Here is a 19,079-nt window from a genome sequence, read left to right on the forward strand (position 1 = left end):
GTGTGGTAATAAGAAGGTCCCTGGTATGATGCTGGTGGTGTGGTGATAAGAAGGTCCCTGGTATGATGCTGGTGGTGTGGTGATAAGAAGGTCCCTGGTATAATGCTGGTGGTGTGGTAATAAGAAGGTCCCTGGTATGATGCTGGTGGTGTGGTATTAAGAAGGTCCCTGGTATGATGCTGGTGGTGTGGTAATAAGAAGGTCCCTGGTATGATGCTGGTGGTGTGGTGATAAGAAGGTCCCTGGTATGATACTGGTGGTGTGGTGATAAGAAGGTCCCTGGTATGATGCTGGTGGTGTGGTAATAAGAAGGTCCCTGGTATGATGCTGGTGGTGTGGTAATAAGAAGGTCCCTGGTATGATGCTGGTGGTGTGGTGATAAGAAGGTCCCTGGTATAATGCTGGTGGTGTGGTGATAAGGTCCCTGGTATAATGCTGGTGGTGTGGTAATAAGAAGGTCCCTGGTATGATGCTGGTGGTGTGGTGATAAGAAGGTCCCTGGTATAATGCTGGTGGTGTGGTAATAAGAAGGTCCCTGGTATGATGCTGGTGGTGTGGTGATAAGAAGGTCCCTGGTATGATGCTGGTGGTGTGGTAATAAGAAGGTCCCTGGTATAATGCTGGTGGTGTGGTAATAAGAAGGTCCCTGGTATGATGCTGGTGGTGTGGTAATAAGAAGGTCCCTGGTATGATGCTGGTGGTGTGGTAATAAGAAGGTCCCTGGTATGATGCTGGTGGTGTGGTAATAAGAAGGTCCCTGGTATGATGCTGGTGGTGTGGTGATAAGAAGGTCCCTGGTATAATGCTGGTGGTGTGGTGATAAGAAGGTCCCTGGTATGATGCTGGTGGTGTGGTGATAAGAAGGTCCCTGGTATAATGCTGGTGGTGTGGTAATAAGAAGGTCCCAGGCAAGTTAAGGGTGACATGAGGATAAAGATGATCTGGGGGTCTATATTACATGAGGCAACCATGGAATGTTGGGAGGGGGTGCTTAACATGTGGGTGGTGAGGAGGAGATGAGGGGTCCCTGCGATGACGCAGGTGGTGTTGGGATAAGGGGGTCTCTGGCATGATGTTGGTGGTGAGGCATGAAGAAGGTCCCTGGAAAGTTAAGGGTGACGTGAGGATAAGGGTGGTCTTGATTAGATGAGGCGACCCTGGAATGTTGGGAGGGGGTCCTTAACATTATGTGGGTTGTGAGGAGGAGATGAGGGGTCCCTGGGATCTTGCAGGTGGTGTAGGGATAAGGGTGGTCTGGGGTCTATAGGAGATGAGGGGTCTTTGGCACTGTTGATGTGGAGATAGAGGGAGGTCTCAGCATGGTACAGGTGGTGAGGGCAGGAGAGGGGTGCCCAGAATGATGTGAGGTTCTGTAGGAGATGAAGGGGGTCCCCGGCATGATGTGGATGTTGTGGGTGGTCTGTAGGATAGGGGGGTCCCAGCATGATGCGGATGTTGTGGGGTGAGGGTGGTCTGTAGGATAGGGGGGTCTCGGCATGATGTGGATGTTGTGGGGTGAGGGTGGTCTGTAGGATAGGGGATCCCCGGCATGATGTGGATGTTGTGGGGTGAGGATGGTCTGTAGGATAGGGGGTCCCCGGCATGAAGTGGATGTTGTGGGGTGAGGGTGGTCTGTAGGATAGGGGGGTCCCGGCATGATGTGGATGTTGTGGGTGGTCTGTAGGATAGGGGGGTCCCGGCTTGATGCGGATGTTGTGGGGTGAGGGTGGTCTGTAGGATAGGGGGGGTCTCGGCATGATGTGGATATTGTGGGGTGAGGGTGGTCTGTAGGATAGGGGGGTCCCGGCATGATGTGGATGGTCTGTAGGATAGGGGGGTCCCGGCATGATGTGGATGTTGTGGGTGGTCTGTAGGATAGGGGGTCCCCAGCATGATGTGGATGTTGTGGGGTGAGGATGGTCTGTAGGATAGGGGGGTCCCGGCATGATGTGGATGGTCTGTAGGATAGGGGGGTCCCGGCATGATGTGGATGTTGTGGGTGGTCTGTAGGATAGGGGGTCCCCGGCATGATGTGGATGTTGTGGGGTGAGGATGGTCTGTAGGATAGGGGGTCCCTGGCATGATGTGGATGTTGTGGGTAGTCTGTAGGATAGGGGGTCCCCGGCATGATGTGGATGTTGTGGGTGGTCTGTAGGATAGGGGGTCCCCGGCATGATGTGGATGTTGTGGGGTGAGGATGGTCTGTAGGATAGGGGGTCCCCGGCATGAAGTGGATGTTGTGGGGTGAGGGTGGTCTGTAGGATAGGGGGGTCCCGGCATGATGTGGATGTTGTGGGTGGTCTGTAGGATAGGGGGGTCCCGGCATGATGTGGATGATGTGGGGTGTGGGTGGTCTGTAGGATAGGGGGTCCTCGGCATGATGTGGGGTGAGGGTGGTCTGTAGGATAGGGGGTCCCCGGCATGATGTGGGGTGAGGGTGGTCTGTAGAATAGGGGGTCCACGGCATGATGCGGATGATGTGGATGTTGTGGGTGGTCTGTAGGATAGGGGGTCCCCGGCATGATGTGGATGTTGTGGGTGGTCTGTAGGATAGGGGGTCCCCGGCATGATGTGGATGTTGTGGGGTGTGGGTGGTCTGTAGGATAGGGGGGGGTCCCCGGCATGATGTGGATGTTGTGGGTGGTCTGTAGGATAGGGGGGTCCCCGGCATGATGTGGATGTTGTGGGGTGAGGATGGTCTGTAGGATAGGGGGGTCCCGGCATGTTGTGGGGTGAGGGTGGTCTGTAGGATAGGGGGTCCCGGCATGTTGTGGGGTGAGGGTGGTCTGTAGGATGGGGGGGGTCCCCGCCATGATGAGGATGTTGTGGGGTGAGGGTGGTCTGTAGGATAGGGGGGTCCCCGGCATGCTGTGGGGTGCGGGTGGTCTGTAGGATAGGGGGGTCCCCGGCATGATGTGGATGTTGTGGGGTGCGGGTGGTCTGTAGGATAGGGGGGTCCCCGGCATGTTGTGGGGTGCGGGTGGTCTGTAGGACAGGGGGTCCCCGGCATGATGTGGATGTTGTGGGGTGCGGGTGGTCTGTAGGACAGGGGGTCCCCGGCATGATGTGGATGTTGTGGGGTGCGGGTGGTCTGTAGGATAGGGGGGTCCCCGGCATGTTGTGGGGTGCGGGTGGTCTGTAGGATAGGGGGGTCCCCGGCATGATGTGGATGTTGTGGGGTGCGGGTGGTCTGTAGGATAGGGGGGGTCCCCGGCATGTTGTGGGGTGCGGGTGGTCTGTAGGATAGGGGGTCCCGGGCTTTGTGCGGGGGGAGGCTTCCCTCATCCAGACGGCGGAATGTCAGGTCGCCATTGCTGGCCGGATCGGAGCTCATGTCAGAGCCGTCACCCCGGCCTCCCGCATCCTCCTCAGGAACAAGTTCCCCAGGTGTGTATGGGGCAGCTCGGGTGCCCAGGGCCCTCATACCCCCGGCTTCTAACCCGGGCAGACTCCCCATATGCCAGGTGCCCCCCACCCCGGCGCCGTCAGATCTCCGTCCGCAGACACTTCCCCGCACTTCCCTCGTCGTCTCCTCCACATCCTCCTCACACCTCGGCGCTCCACAACCACCTACCATTCAATCCCCAGCCCCGGCACATACCTTCAAACTCTCGCCTGAGAAGTCAGGTCTCGGCCAAGCCGGATGCCCCGAGCTCTAGGATCCCGCCCCCCCTTCAACCAGCAGCAGCACCATCACCGTCCTCCGTCCCCCACTACGCACCCCCGGGACCGGAAAGTGACCCCAAAACGGGTGAAAGTTTCACTCACACACTCGGCTCCTACAACTCCCCACTTGCACGGAACTGCAAGCAATAAACGAAATAACAAGCTGTTGAGCAGAACCAATCCTTCTCCGAAGACCATTGGCTTCTCGTCATGCCGTGGGGAGCAGACACAGCGCCTGATTGGTCAAAGGCCTCATGCCGCTCATTGGCTGTGCCAAGGAATAAACGTCATTGGCTGTCAGGGATACAGGTAGTTGCATTTCGTCCGCTGATTGGCTCCTTGTGGTCAGGGCCGCTCATTGGGCGGCTTTCCGCGAAGACAGTCCCTCTCTAGCTGCCATTGGATAGTGAGGATCCGGATGAAGTTACAAGCACGCTGATTTGTTGACAGAATTGAGCGAAGATGCCGTCGCTGTCATCCGATTGGCTGCCCTGTTTCCTGGAAACGGAACTAAAGCCGAGTTTAGAGCAAGCTGAAAGGGCTGCGCAAGGGGGTGGGGACTGGTGCGCGCTTTGAGCCAGAGCGCATGCGCCTGCCAAAGGGCTCAGCGCCATTTTGTAAAGGGGATGTTTCCCATTTTATGCTTAGACGAGCAGGAGGAGCGAGCGTACCGGGAGGCATAAGGCTCCGGAGGACCGGTAGACGCCATGGAGACGGGCAGGACTGCCTTTATTACTGTCCCCTCAAGATGTATTGTCGGTGCGGACGCCGTAGGGGTATGTATCGGTAAGATATACTATTGTGAGGGAGCACAGAGGTCATGTGAAGGCTGTGACGTTGTTGGCAATGGAATCCATTTGCTGAGGTGACGTCAGCAGCGTCACAGGAAGTCGTGACTGTCAAAGGAGCCGGGCTTCCGTCTGCGGTTAACTCTGTGCTGTCCGGATGTGTGGTGACTGGCGGGCGGCAGTGCTCACGTACCGGCGGTGTAGAGGCCTGACCCCGGCTTATACACTACATTGTACCGGCGGTGTAGAGGCCTGACCCCGGCTTATACACTATACATTGTACCGGCGGTGTAGGGGCCTGACCCCGGCTTATACACTATACATTGTACCGGCGGTGTAGAGGCCTGACCCCGGCTTATACACTATACATTGTACCGGCGGTGTAGAGGCCTGACCCCGGCTTATACACTATACATTGTACCGGCGGTGTAGAGGCCTGACCCCGGCTTATACACTATACATTGTACCGGCGGTGTAGGGGCCTGACCCCGGCTTATACACTACATTGTACCGGCGGTGTAGGGGCCTGACCCCGGCTTATACACTACATTGTACCGGCGGTGTAGAGGCCTGACCCCGGCTTATACACTACATTGTACCGGCGGTGTAGAGGCCTGACCCCGGCTTATACACTACATTGTACCGGCGGTGTAGAGGCCTGACCCCGGCTTATACACTACATTGTACCGGCGGTGTAGAGGCCTGACCCCCGGCTTATACACTACATTGTACCGGCGGTGTAGGGGCCTGACCCCGGCTTATACACTATACATTGTACCGGCGGTGTAGAGGCCTGACCCCGGCTTATACACTACATTGTACCGGCGGTGTAGGGGCCTGACCCCGGCTTATACACTATACATTGTACCGGCGGTGTAGGGGCCTGACCCCGGCTTATACACTACATTGTACCGGCGGTGTAGGGGCCTGACCCCGGCTTATACACTATACATTGTACCGGCGGTGTAGGGGCCTGACCCCGGCTTATACACTACATTGTACCGGCGGTGTAGGGGCCTGACCCCGGCTTATACACTACATTGTACCGGCGGTGTAGGGGCCTGACCCCGGCTTATACACTACATTGTACCGGCGGTGTAGGGGCCTGACCCCGGCTTATACACTACATTGTACCGGCGGTGTAGGGGCCTGACCCCGGCTTATACACTATACATTGTACCGGCGGTGTAGAGGCCTGACCCCGGCTTATACACTACATTGTACCGGCGGTGTAGGGGCCTGACCCCGGCTTATACACTACATTGTACCGGCGGTGTAGGGGCCTGACCCCGGCTTATACACTACATTGTACCGGCGGTGTAGGGGCCTGACCCCGGCTTATACACTACATTGTACCGGCGGTGTAGAGGCCTGACCCCGGCTTATACACTACATTGTACCGGCGGTGTAGAGGCCTGACCCCGGCTTATACACTATACATTGTACCGGCGGTGTAGGGGCCTGACCCCGGCTTATACACTATACATTGTACCGGCGGTGTAGGGGCCTGACCCCGGCTTATACACTATACATTGTACCGGCGGTGTAGAGGCCTGACCCCGGCTTATACACTATACATTGTACCGGCGGTGTAGAGGCCTGACCCCGGCTTATACACTACATTGTACCGGCGGTGTAGAGGCCTGACCCCGGCTTATACACTACATTGTACCGGCGGTGTAGGGGCCTGACCCCGGCTTATACACTACATTGTACCGGCGGTGTAGGGGCCTGACCCCGGCTTATACACTACATTGTACCGGCGGTGTAGGGGCCTGACCCCGGCTTATACACTACATTGTACCGGCGGTGTAGGGGCCTGACCCCGGCTTATACACTATACATTGTACCGGCGGTGTAGAGGCCTGACCCCGGCTTATACACTACATTGTACCGGCGGTGTAGAGGCCTGACCCCGGCTTATACACTACATTGTACCGGCGGTGTAGGGGCCTGACCCCGGCTTATACACTACATTGTACCGGCGGTGTAGGGGCCTGACCCCGGCTTATACACTACATTGTACCGGCGGTGTAGGGGCCTGACCCCGGCTTATACACTACATTGTACCGGCGGTGTAGAGGCCTGACCCCGGCTTATACACTACATTGTACCGGCGGTGTAGAGGCCTGACCCCGGCTTATACACTATACATTGTACCGGCGGTGTAGGGGCCTGACCCCGGCTTATACACTATACATTGTACCGGCGGTGTAGGGGCCTGACCCCGGCTTATACACTATACATTGTACCGGCGGTGTAGGGGCCTGACCCCGGCTTATACACTATACATTGTACCGGCGGTGTAGGGGCCTGACCCCGGCTTATACACTATACATTGTACCGGCGGTGTAGGGGCCTGACCCCGGCTTATACACTATACATTGTACCGGCGGTGTAGGGGCCTGACCCTGGCTTATACACTATACATTGTACCGGCGGTGTAGGGGCCTGACCCTGGCTTATACACTATACATTGTACCGGCGGTGTAGGGGCCTGACCCCGGCTTATACACTATACATTGTACCGGCGGTGTAGGGGCCTGACCCCGGCTTATACACTACATTGTACCGGCGGTGTAGAGGCCTGACCCCGGCTTATACACTACATTGTACCGGCGGTGTAGAGGCCTGACCCCGGCTTATACACTACATTGTACCGGCGGTGTAGGGGCCTGACCCCGGCTTATACACTACATTGTACCGGCGGTGTAGGGGCCTGACCCCCGGCTTATACACTACATTGTACCGGCGGTGTAGGGGCCTGACCCCCGGCTTATACACTACATTGTACCGGCGGTGTAGAGGCCTGACCCCGGCTTATACACTACATTGTACCGGCGGTGTAGAGGCCTGACCCCGGCTTATACACGACACTTTGGAGCAGATAAATATAACACTCTAGTCACACCGCGACTTTCACTTCTCAGCATCCGAATATGGCCTGACTGCTTTGCTGTGATTGGTTACTGTGGGGAAAACCGTTATTCAAATAGATGTTATCAGAAATCTGCATAGCAACCAATTACAACCCAGCTATCATTCATTAGCAATCACATGTGAATGGAAAGGTTTGGTGCAGTGTTTCCCAACCAGAGTGCCTCCAGCTGTTGCAAAACTACAACTCCCAGTATGCCTGCACAGCCAACAGAGTTAAAGTCTTGCAACATCTGGAGTGCCACAGTTTGAGACCACTGCTTTACACAGGTCTGTGACAAAAAACAACCTTTTACTCTGCTAAAGTGAAAGCTGTGCTCATTGCTATGGAAAGAACTAGGCATCAAAAATTCTGGTGCAGCAGCCTTCCATTGTTTTCAGTAGATTCTGCTGCACTGCACACTACTGAGCTTCTGCTGCAAAAAATCAGAATGTTCATTCTTTCGGCGGAATCCACTAGGCAACACGTAGTCAATTGAGACAGCTCGTTCTCATGGAGTCCTACACCGAATAATACCAGCCGGTGTATTAGAATTTCTGCTGTGAAATGGACCCTCTGTTCAATTTCGATACAGAAATTCATTGAATTCCGCTTGCAGCAGACGTTCATAGCTTTTACAGCAGAATTTTTGCTGCGGGTCCCAGTTCTTCCGAAATAATTAACATGTTCATTCTTTAATTAGAATCAGCAAACAAAGTGCCATTTAATTAATGTGAATAAAATAGAAGCAAAATCAGTTTGTGTTGCATAAATGCTGGTTTGAATGGTGCACATCCACTAAGGAAATTCTTCGGTGCGAACATAACCTTAGAATACTGCCCTAGAATAGCACATTATAGAAGTGTCTGCTACAGCTGCAGATCTTAGCAGGACCAGTCAGTCATCTATTGTACATGGTGGGGCCTCCAGATGCTTCCGGACAGCAGTTTCCAGGGAAGACATGTTGGATTTCAACTACTTGAGCCTTTTGTTAGGTAAGTCTGGCAGTGACTTTCTCCCCATTCAGAACACATGCGCACACTGGCCGTCATTTACTAAGAGTTTTGTGTAGGTTTCTTTGTGGGTTTTAATTCCCTACAATTTATTTTCCACGGTATTTACTAAGGTTTCTCTACATTTAGCTTTTTTATTTTTACACATGCTCTGATCTGTCTGGTTTTCCTCAGCTAAAATCCACCACATTTTATGTGGAAACCATAGTAAATGTTGGGTTTTTGTGAAAATGTCGGGGACACGCCCCTTTTCAGAGATCACTCCCCCTTTTCCCATCAGACATACCCTTTTTGAGTTTTCTAAGCAAAATGGAGAGTTAGTCTGTTTTTTTTTTATTTTTATTTTTTTCAATTCTGGCGCAGACAGAATTACTGGCGCACAACCCGACAAAACATGTCGGGTTTGCAATAGTAAATGAGGTCCACTATACAGTTGTGTGTATGTGACTAGGGCAGTGTTTCATGCCAGTTTGAGACCCCTGTTTTAGATGAACACCCATTTCTCCTGATTCCTCCCCCACCCCACATACGTGCCCTCTAAATGAGACTCCTGTTAAAATCTAACATGTCTGACACTACTTCAAACATCTGTTGTGAGAATATCACCATACACCAGTGTTTTCCAAAGGAGATGCCTCCAGATGTTGCAGAACTGCAACTCTCAGCATGCCTAGACAGCTTTTGGCTGTCTGGGTATGTTGGGAGATGTAGTTTTGCAACCGCCGGTGATCTGTTTAGAGGTAGTCCAGTGCTGAAAAACTTATCCCCTATCCTAAGGATAGGGGATAAGTTTTAAGATCGCTGGGGGCCCTAGCTCGCTGGCCAGATAGCGGGTGTCGACTACCACACGAAGTGGCGGCTGACACGCCCCCTCAATACATCACTATGGCAGAGCCGTAGATTGCCGAAGGCAGCGCTTCAACCCTGCCATAGTTGTATTGAGGGGGCGTGTCAGCCACTTCATCGTGTGGTGGTCAACACGCCCATTTCCCGGGGGCTGCTGGGGCCCCATACGTGAGCTCGCAGGGGCCCCAGTGGTTGGACCCCCCCCTGCGCCCTGAAACTTATCCCCTATCCTTTAGGATAGGGGATACGTTTTTCAGCACTGGATATCTCCTTTAAAGAACACTGCCATACACATTAGATGGCAAGATGACCCTACCATAATTTATCAGATCGCATTAATTAAATCTATATGGACAGCTTAATCTTTTTGCAGTGTAATTAGCTTGCTAGGAATATTCCCCCCCCCCCCCCCTCCTCCTCTATGTGTGAACAAGGTTTTGAAAACACATTCTCACTTACTGTATTGTTAATTGCTATGGATTTTTGGGGTAGAATCTTCACATCCATCCCATGTCAGTGTGCCTCTCAATTGAGAAGAAACTTGGACATTTTAAAAGTTCTTATTGGTCTTATTTAGTCCTGAACAAGTTGGGAGAGCACAGTCTGAGACCTGTACGGCACTATAGACTGACAGTCGAGAGAGAATGTGCTAAACACACACTTTTCCCAGATCTGTATCATGATTGGTTAGGATCTAATCTCTCAGAACTCAGACGCCAATTGATATAATATAAACTTTGATATGTCTCAACATCATATCAAAAGGTTGTAATTTTTATAAAAAAAAAGAAAGCACAGGTACCTCTCAAAGGGAGATATTTATCACAACCCTGGCAGAGGAAAAGTTGCCCATAGCAAAAAATCAGATCCCTTTTCATTTTTGACAAGGCCTCTGGAAAATAAAGGAAGTGATTGTTACTATGGGCAACTTTTCCTCTGCACAGATTTTGATAATCTCCCGCAAAAGTGGTTTCTGACACAGTATAAAGGCAAATTCCTAAACAAAAAACAGATACCCATCACTGTCCCTGTGTTCCCCTGACAGATCTCTATTCCCATACTGGAGCGATGATGTACAGAATCTGGTACATGATCACAGCCACCAGTAGCAGTGTTTAAACCAGTGTTCCCAAACCAGGGTGCCTCCAGGTGTTGCAAAACTACAACGCCCAGAATGCCTGGACAGCCAAAGGCTGTCCAGGCATGCTGGGAGTTGTAGTTTTGCAACATCTGGAGGCACCCTGGTTGGGAAACACTGTTTTTTAAACTAGAGATGAGCGAACTTACAGTAAATTCGATTCGTCACCAACTTCTCGGCTCGGCAGTTGATGACTTATCCTGCGTAAATTAGTTCAGCCTTCAGGTGCTCCGGTGGGCTGGAAAAGGTGGATACAGTCCTAGGAAAGAGTCTCCTAGGACTGTATCCACCTCTTCCAGCCCACCATAAAGCTGAACTAATTTATGCAGGAAAAGTCATCAACTGCCGAGCCGAGAAGGTCGTGACAAATCGAAGTTCGCTCATCTCTAGTTTAAACTATGTAGTGTCATCTTTGTGGCCCACTTAATAAACTACAGGGAATGTGAAAGGTGAGTGAATATTTGTTGTACTGCCGTGCCCCTTTAAACTATCTTACTGAAACTATTCTGACCTAAGAGAATTTGTGTGGGTTGACACAATAAGCAAAACTGGTAAAAAAATAAAAAAATTCTGCAATTTAATAGTTAGTGATATTACAGGACAGACTGAACAAGGACTATAAATTTTTTTTATTTATTTCCAATGTTTCAGATTTTATTCTCTAGTGCGAAGTGTCAGAGGCTTTCCCAAACCCCTGAAGTGCTGAGGGCTTTAACTCCTACACTTTGAAAGCACAGGCATGAAATATGAAAGGTACCATGTGTCTTCTTGCTCTAACAGCTATGTAACCATGTCAGCAGTTAGGAATGTGAATTGCAGCTGACAGATTCCCTTTAATGGGGAAAGGGCAAAAACGTCTGCACACTTAAGTTAGGGTATGTTCAGATTCAGTTCTGTGACAAAAGCTTTTAGGCATTCCCATAGACTTCCATTGCAGATTGTTTGTATTCTGTAGATTAGCCATTAGAAGCCAGAGAAATCTGCATTAAGAATTAACTAGTTACTGATATTAACCGTAAAAACCATACCCTAACAGCAGAAAGCACACCGTAGAGCAAAGCTATAGATCTCATCACTAGTGTTAGGAAAAGCCTCAAAATGTTACTTAACTTTCCATAAAATACCTTCATGTCTTATAAAAATATTGTATTAAGTCAGACTATTTTTCAGATAAAAATTTACACGAGTGGGCTTAACATCAAGATCATCCAGTGCGGACAAGTACTCCCCCAGAAAACTTCCATCCATCAGTTTCCTATGTGCTGTCGCACTTATGTAGAAGAGGCACAAAGAAACGGGGAAAGTTGAGGATTGGAAAGGACAAGCCATGCTACAAACAGATGTCTCTTTGGAGTGCTGCCCTGCTGTCACCTGTGACCTCAGTTACTACCAAGATGCCAGGAGACTTGCCTGCACATGAAAACATGAGGACTTTGGGTGCTGAACAATGGCAGCTAGTGCGAAGCTCACATGGGGAAGCCTTTTGGATGGTGCCATACAGGTATTTGAAAACCCTTAAACCCTCTTGACATGTCAAAGTTCAGATCGGTTGGGATCTGAATGTTCAGTCTTCCAGATATAGTTAAAATATATGTATAGAGCAGAGTTTAGACACTGGCACAAGAGCCTCCTGTTTTAGACATATATAGGAGATATTAGAAAGAAATGCAGTTCATGCTTAAACAGTTCTTAAGCTGAATGGCCTGTGTATAATGTTCAGTGGGTGGTGCTCACAGATAGTTAAAGTTCATAAATTAATATTCGCAGAGAATATAGAAAAAATTGGAGCACTCACCCTTTATCTTGAACAGGTTTTTATTTCATCACTGATGCGACATGACACGGTAGGAGCAGGGTAGACGGGTGCGGACTGGAGGCTGAGGGGACCCAGGTGGGGCAGCGCTCCAGTCCGCACCCGTCTACCCTGCTCCTACCGTGTCATGTCGCATCAGTGATGAAATAAAAACCTGTTCAAGAAAAAGGGTGAGTGCTCCAATTTTTTTCTATATTCTCTGCAAAGAATAGTTAAAATATAGTTGTAAAAGTTTGTTTAAAAAAAAAAGTTTATCAAGTTAAACCTATATTCCTATTGTGCCTCTACTGTGGTGATCCAGATAAAGGCAAAAAACCTTTTGAGGCTGATGCCAATTGCTCCAAACCAGGGGAAAAATTCCCACTCCAAATAGGGCAATCAGAATAAATCCCTGGTTTTGTCCCTATAAATCTACGGGCAGGGAGAGCAGCTCTGTTGACAGAGGCAATCCCATAGATTTTTAATGGAATTTTGGATCCCTTAGGCCGGGTTCACACGGCGGGAAATGTGCGGCATGTCCCCTTGGGAAAAACCTTTGCGAACATTCCGTACATTTGACTAATCTGCCGAACGTTGGGACCGCTCAGAAATGTGCTGTCTCAGATGGTGGTGCACTTCCTTAAAATAGAAATTCCGCACACATTCTGCCTTGTGAACATACAATTAGGTTATATTCAAACGGCAGAATTTCCACAAGCCAGAAACCCCCTAAGTGACTGCGGACCCGGATTGGTGCAGATGTGCAGAAATTCTGCTTTGTGAATATAGCCTAAGCTTGCTGTTCTCTTGACTTGTTATCGCTCAGAGTATGAACCCTTACCCCAAACTATCAAAATGTGGTGTCTCTGCAACATGTCAAGTTATTGGTTTTTGTTTTAAAGTGACAGTGCCTATTTAAATGACAGCTGTTTTCACACAGTCAATAGATGCTTCACTTGTTTCAAGATCTCCTGTCTGTTGTTGTTGTTACATTTATTTTCAAGAGAATTTCCAATTACATAGTGAGAACCTGAGAAAATAATAAATGAGGAATCAAAACTGCAAAAAAGCTGCATAATTTATCATACATAGAATAAGCTTGACTATCACAACCAGGAACAGTCTTTATCACAGTAAATCATCAGGCTTGACCAAACCTAGGGCTCTGCACTGAGACTGCTGTGAATGATGGCCATAGTACAATGTTGCAGTATATGTTGGTGCTGTATAATGGCCCTGATTTACAGTGTGTTGTGTAGTTCAAATTCCCTACAATATTTTTTTTCCCACAGTATTTACTAAGGTTTACCTACTTATTAATTTTTTTTTTTTTAAACACATGCTCTGATCTTTGGGGTATTCCTCAGCTCAAATCCTCTACAATTTCTGTGGAAATCTTAGTAAATGTTTTTTTGTGAAAATGTTGGGCCGTGCGGCCAGTGCCCCTTTTCAACACCCACTTTTCCAGATGGTCATGCCCCTTTTTCCGGGTTTTCTCAGGAAGTTTTTTTTTTTTTTTTTCCTTTAAATTCTGGCGCAACTTCTGGCACAATGCGCCAGAATCTGGCATACAGCCTGACAAAACATGTCAGGTTTACAATAGTAAATCAGGGCCAATGTGTATTACATATGAAGACCAGAAGTGAGTGTATTGTTGTCAGAATATTGTAATCCAACTATAAATGGATTGTATCAGATCGGAAAAACACACGGTCTTTCTGTAATGCCACTGCAAATGCCCACGGATTGTATGTATTATGATACAGGTGTGGTGCTGTTTTGGCAGAAATTGTACATAGTTTTTCTTACAATCTATTGAAGTGTAAATATATTCCTGGAATCTACAGCAAGATTCTCCTCCAAACCTGAGTTTAATCGACCATCTATTAGTTTAGTTTTGTAAGTTGTTCTGACGTCTCAGAAGGTTCTAATGACTCTGGATGTTCTTATTCTAGACTTCTCCAAGGAAGTGGAACACTTGGAAAGCGGAATTACTTTACTAGCCTAAATTGGTGTTTGAGTTAAGCTCAGCAAAGCTTACTTTAGAAAGGGAACACTGAAACAACAAAATGTAACTCCAAGGCAATTACACTTCTGTGGAATCACACTGACCTCGCCGGAAGCAACACTGACAATCAAATTATAGGCAATTGGCAAGCCCCCCCCCCCCCCCCAATAAAGGAGCATTTCTGCAGATGGTAACCACAGACCACTTCTCAGTTCCTATGTTTCCCAGCTGATGTTTTGGTCACTTTTTTTTAATGCTGGCGGGGCTTTCACCCTAGTGGTAGCATGAGACAGTCTACAACCCACACAAGTGGCTCAGGTAGTGCAGCTCATCCAGGATGGCACATCAATGCGAGCTGTGGCAAGAAGGTTTGCTGTGTCTGTCAGCGTAGTGTCCAGAGCACGGAGGTGCTACCAGGAGACGGGTCAGTACATCAGGAGACGTGGAGGAGGCCGTAGGAGGGCAACAAATGTGCATGTGTACACTCATATGGTCAGAAACAGACTCCATGAGGGTGGTATGAAGGCCCAACATCAGCAGGTGGGGGTTGTGCTTACAGACCAACACCGTGCAGGATGTTTGGCATTTGCCAGAGAACAGATTGGCAAATTCTCCACTGGCGCCCTGTGCTCTTCACAGATTAAAGCAGGTTCACACGGAGCATGTGACAGACGTGGCAGTCCGGAGATGCAGTAGAGAACGTTCTGCTGCCTGCCACATCCTCCAGCATGACTGGTTTGGCGGTTGGTCAGTAATGGCATTGGCTTGCATTTCTTTGGGGGGGGCCACACAGCCCTCCATGTGCTTGCCAGGGGTAGCCTGACTGCCATTAGGTACCAAGATGAGATCCTCAGACCTCTTGTGAGACCATATGCTGGTGTGGTTGGCCCTGTGTCTCCTAATGCAAGACAATGCTAGACCTCATGTGGCTGGAGTGTCAGCAGTTCCTGCAGGAGGAAGGCATTGATGCTATGGACTGGCCCGCCCGTTCTCCAGACCTGAATCAGAATGAGCACATCTGGGACATCATGTCTTGCTCCATCCACCAACGCCAGGTTGCACCACAGACTGTCCAGGAGTTGGCGGATGCTTTAGTCCAGGTCTGGGAGGACATCCCTCAGGAGGCCATCCACCACCTCATCAGGAGCATGCCCAGGCATTGTAGGGAGGTCATACGGGCACATGGAGGCCACACACACTACTGAGCCTCATTTTGACTTGTTTTAAGGACATTACATCAAAGTTAGATCAGCCGGTAGTGTGGTTTTCCCCTTTGATTTTGAGTGTGACTCCATATCCAGACCTCCATGGGTTTATAAATTTGATTTCCATTGATGAGTTTTGTGTGATTTTGTTGTCAGCACATTAAACTATGTAAAGATGAAAGTATTTCATACAATTAATTCATTTATTCAGATCTAGGATGTTATCTTAGTGTTCCATTAATTTTTTTTTGAGCAGTGTAGTAAAATGTTTGGTATTGCCACCTGCAGAGGTGTCTAAACTATTAAAATATAGCTTTAACCTGATGGGGACGGAGGGGGTACCTGTACGCCCTCATCCCCCTCCTCTTCAATGACGCGCACTCTGAGTGCAGGTCATAGTGGGTCGGTCCACCGGGACCCGTGTCTAATTCCGGACTAAAGTGAAAGGAAAAAGTATCCAGACAGTTCAGTTGGGCTGTTCGGGACCGCTGCGGTGAAATCGTGGTGTTCCGAACAGCTGAGTGGACGGGGAGGGTCCCTACCTGCCTCCTGTCCCTCCGATGGGCTATCTGCTCCATCCCTGCTCAGCAGGCTGGAGCATCAGAGCACAGATAACTGATCTATGCTATGGCATAGCATTGAACAGTGTATGCTATGAAAAGATTGCATGTCATAATCACCTATGGGGACTAAAAATGGCGTGAAAAGTAGAAAAAGTTAATAAATGTGACTTAACCCCTTCCCTAATAAAAGTTTGAATCGCCCCCCTTTTCCCATTTAAAAATATGTAAACAAAAATGAACATAAACAAGTGGTATCGCCGCGTGCGTAAATGTCCAAACTATAAATGTTAAACTGCGGTCAATGGCGTACACAAACATTCCAAAGTCTAAAATTGCATGTATCTGGTTACTTTGCATATCCTAAAAAAATTGTATAAAAATATCCCATAAAAAATATTACCGATTAAAAACCATGGCACAAAAATTAGCTTTCATATAGCTCTGTATGTGGCAAAATAAGTTTTATAGGGGTCAGAAGAGGACCATTTTAAACATTCAAATTTTTGTACAGTTCTAAGATGACCGATGAAAGTTCGGTATAATTTTAATCATGTGGACTAGGGATCGACCGATATCTCTTTTTTTAGGGCCGATACCGATAATCTGCGACCTTTGAGGCCGATAGCCGATAACTTGTACCGATATTCCGGCTATTACACACAATTTCTCCTCCCCCCCCCCCCCCCCCCCTCAATGAACTGCAGCGGCTTTTGCGGGTCCAGAGACCGCCGCCGCCACCCGCTTCTCTCCTCCTGCCTGTCCTGAGGTCCTTCCTAGTCCATCCACCACCGCTGCCCCATTGCCTTCCCCCATCCCCGGTTTTATAATTACCTGTTCTCTGGGCCTGGGGTCCGCACTACTTCTGGCTCCGGCGTTGTCCTGAGCTGTCACACTGCGCACTGACGGTCACGTTGAGGACGTCACTTGTCATTGCGCATCGCACAGGACGCTGCAGTACGTCGCAGGAGCCAGAAGTAGCGTGGACACCGAGAACAGGTAATTATAAAACCGGGGATGGGCGAGGCAATAGGGCGGCGGTGGTCTCTGGCGGGGGGGGGGGGGGGGGGGAGGGGGCGGTGGCGGTGCATTATCAGCAAGGTAATTGTCGACAATGTCCAAAATCGTGATTATTGGCCACAGAATAACCCACAGAATAAATATAAGGTGACATTTTTTACATAAAGTGCACTGCATAGAATCGAAAGCCGACAACTTACAAAATGTCCCCCCATTTTTAATTTTTTTTTAATTTTTTTTTACATTTTTTGTCTAACAAATCTTTTTTTTTTTTTTTTTTTGGTTTCGCCCTTTATTTGGTTGAGAAATGACTGACAGTATTACAAAGTAAAATTGGTGGCGCAAAAAAGCCCACATATGGGTCTGTGGGTGGAAAAATGGAGTGCTATGAAAAATGGCTCCGTCCTCAAAGATTTAATGATGCCAAACAGTGTAAATGTAAAATACCCAATTTCCAAAATTATCAAAACCTGTTCAGAGGAAAAGTTGCTGAGTTGCCAACTTTTCCTCTTACCCTGGTTTTGATAAATCTCCCCCCTATAGTGATTAAAAATGAAGAATGTACTAGAAAAGCTTTCTGCCAGCCATGTCAGTACTCGCATGGCTGAAGGACTTGTTTTGTGAGGCCTCCTATATGAATAGATGTGGCACCCAGTTAAATGTCTTTTTGTTTGTTCTTGTTTTGTAGGAACAGTTAGAAGATGAAGAGGTGAAACTACCCAATTCATTTGTCGCCTAGATCCTTGCAATCTTTCCAAGGCCAGGTAAAACACCATAAGAGTCGAGTAGGATGCACAGACATGGATTTTGGAGCCACGTTTACTAAAGTGTGTGTTTTGTGTAGAAGAGGTCTTGTTTTCTTTTCTGTTTGACATAAATTCACAAGGGACACAGACCAAAAAATCCTTGCTTTGTTAGCAAGTTTGTAATATTTACATCAGGCAGGGTGAATTTGGAATTCCTAATTGTTACTTGTTGTAAGGTATGAAAATTGTAATGCACAACATAATGGTAATATCTGCTTATTTTTGTCACAAATAGTGAAGTTTTTAACCTGTACGGTCTGTAATGTTCCAGATTTGCTCTGAGATGCATTTTTTTTTTAACTTTTTTTTTTGTCTAGACTATGGTGTTTTGTATTGTATGTCAGTCTGTTGGAGTAGATTACACCTCCTGTATTTGTGATGTTCTGAGATTCCAATAAAATTTAATATTTCTCTCCAACAATAAATGTGTTTTTGAAGTCATTGTGAATCCTATTATAGTCTAAACCAGTGTTTCCCAACCAGGGTGCCTCCAGCTGTTGTAAAACTACAACTCCCAGCATGCCCGGACAGCCAAAGGCTGTCCGGGCATGCTGGGAGTTGTAGTTTTGCAACAGCTGGAGGCACCCTGGTTGGGAAACACTGGTCTAAAAAAATTATGCTCTTAGTGTTTTATAGCAGGCTCAGTGGGGCACTAAACCATGTAATTCATGCAACAGTGCCTTTTAACAAGACTCTAGGCCCTGTTCACACTGTCATCAGAGGTGCTTCTAGGAACCTCTAGTCAGTCTGGGCAGACTTACTGGAAAGCTGTAGCAGATGCCATCATAAGTCAGATACCATAGGCAGCAGCGTAAGCTGAAGCCACAACACTAGTGTCCATGGATCCCAAACTAACATCAGGTGACCCTTTTTATGTATATATCCAAAATAGAACAAAAAGCAGAAGTGGGGAATAAACTAGTGTAAAATGTACATTTAATTCATTTTGCCATGTAAATGTTAAATTTAAAGGGAACCAATCATCAGATTTTACCCTATATAATGCTTGGCAAAGCGTTATATAGGGTAAAATTGTTGTCCTCACCATCCCCGGGGGACGTTCCTGCCCCCCAGGGATGGTGAAGATACGAAGTTATAAACTAGTCGCCGCCGTAAGTAGTCACCTGGGCGGGGAGCTCCTCTCACCTACTCCCGTTCTTCGGCCCGGAGCGACGCCCCCTCCGCTTGATTGATGGGCCGCGTCATTGTTCCGCTCACTGAACAGACTGCGTAGAGCGATGACGCGGCCCATCAATCAAGCGGAGGGGGCGTCGCTCCCGGCCGAAGAACGGGAGTTAGATGAGAAGAGCTCCCTGCCCA

At 48.6% G+C, this 19,079-nt stretch overlaps 1 protein-coding gene and 1 long non-coding RNA gene across 5 annotated transcripts in view; one reads left to right on the forward strand and one right to left on the reverse strand.

The window, feature by feature from the left end:
• The window catches only part of ARID4A (AT-rich interaction domain 4A), a 95,529-nt gene extending 91,506 nt beyond the window's left edge, over nt 1–4,023 (reverse strand). For 2 of the 4 annotated variants that reach the window (XM_056544991.1, XM_056544988.1), the window contains exon 1: nt 3,769–4,023. The gene's annotated coding sequence lies outside the window, so the exon portion shown is untranslated. Of the gene's footprint in view, nt 1–3,601; nt 3,687–3,768 lie in introns of those variants that run through there. The other 2 variants (XM_056544990.1, XM_056544989.1) reach the window with 2 other exon arrangements.
• Nucleotides 4,024–4,287: 264 nt separating this feature from the next.
• LOC130294871 (uncharacterized) lies at nt 4,288–18,174 on the forward strand. The gene is made up of 4 exons (XR_008848642.1): nt 4,288–4,442; nt 11,020–11,121; nt 11,539–11,869; nt 17,642–18,174. It is a non-coding gene; the product is annotated as an uncharacterized LOC130294871 (long non-coding RNA).
• The last annotated feature ends 905 nt before the right edge of the window (nt 18,175–19,079 follow it).

This window comes from Hyla sarda, chromosome 11 (assembly GCF_029499605.1).
Source record: "Hyla sarda isolate aHylSar1 chromosome 11, aHylSar1.hap1, whole genome shotgun sequence".
In the NCBI taxonomy this organism is placed as follows: domain Eukaryota; kingdom Metazoa; phylum Chordata; class Amphibia; order Anura; family Hylidae; genus Hyla; species Hyla sarda.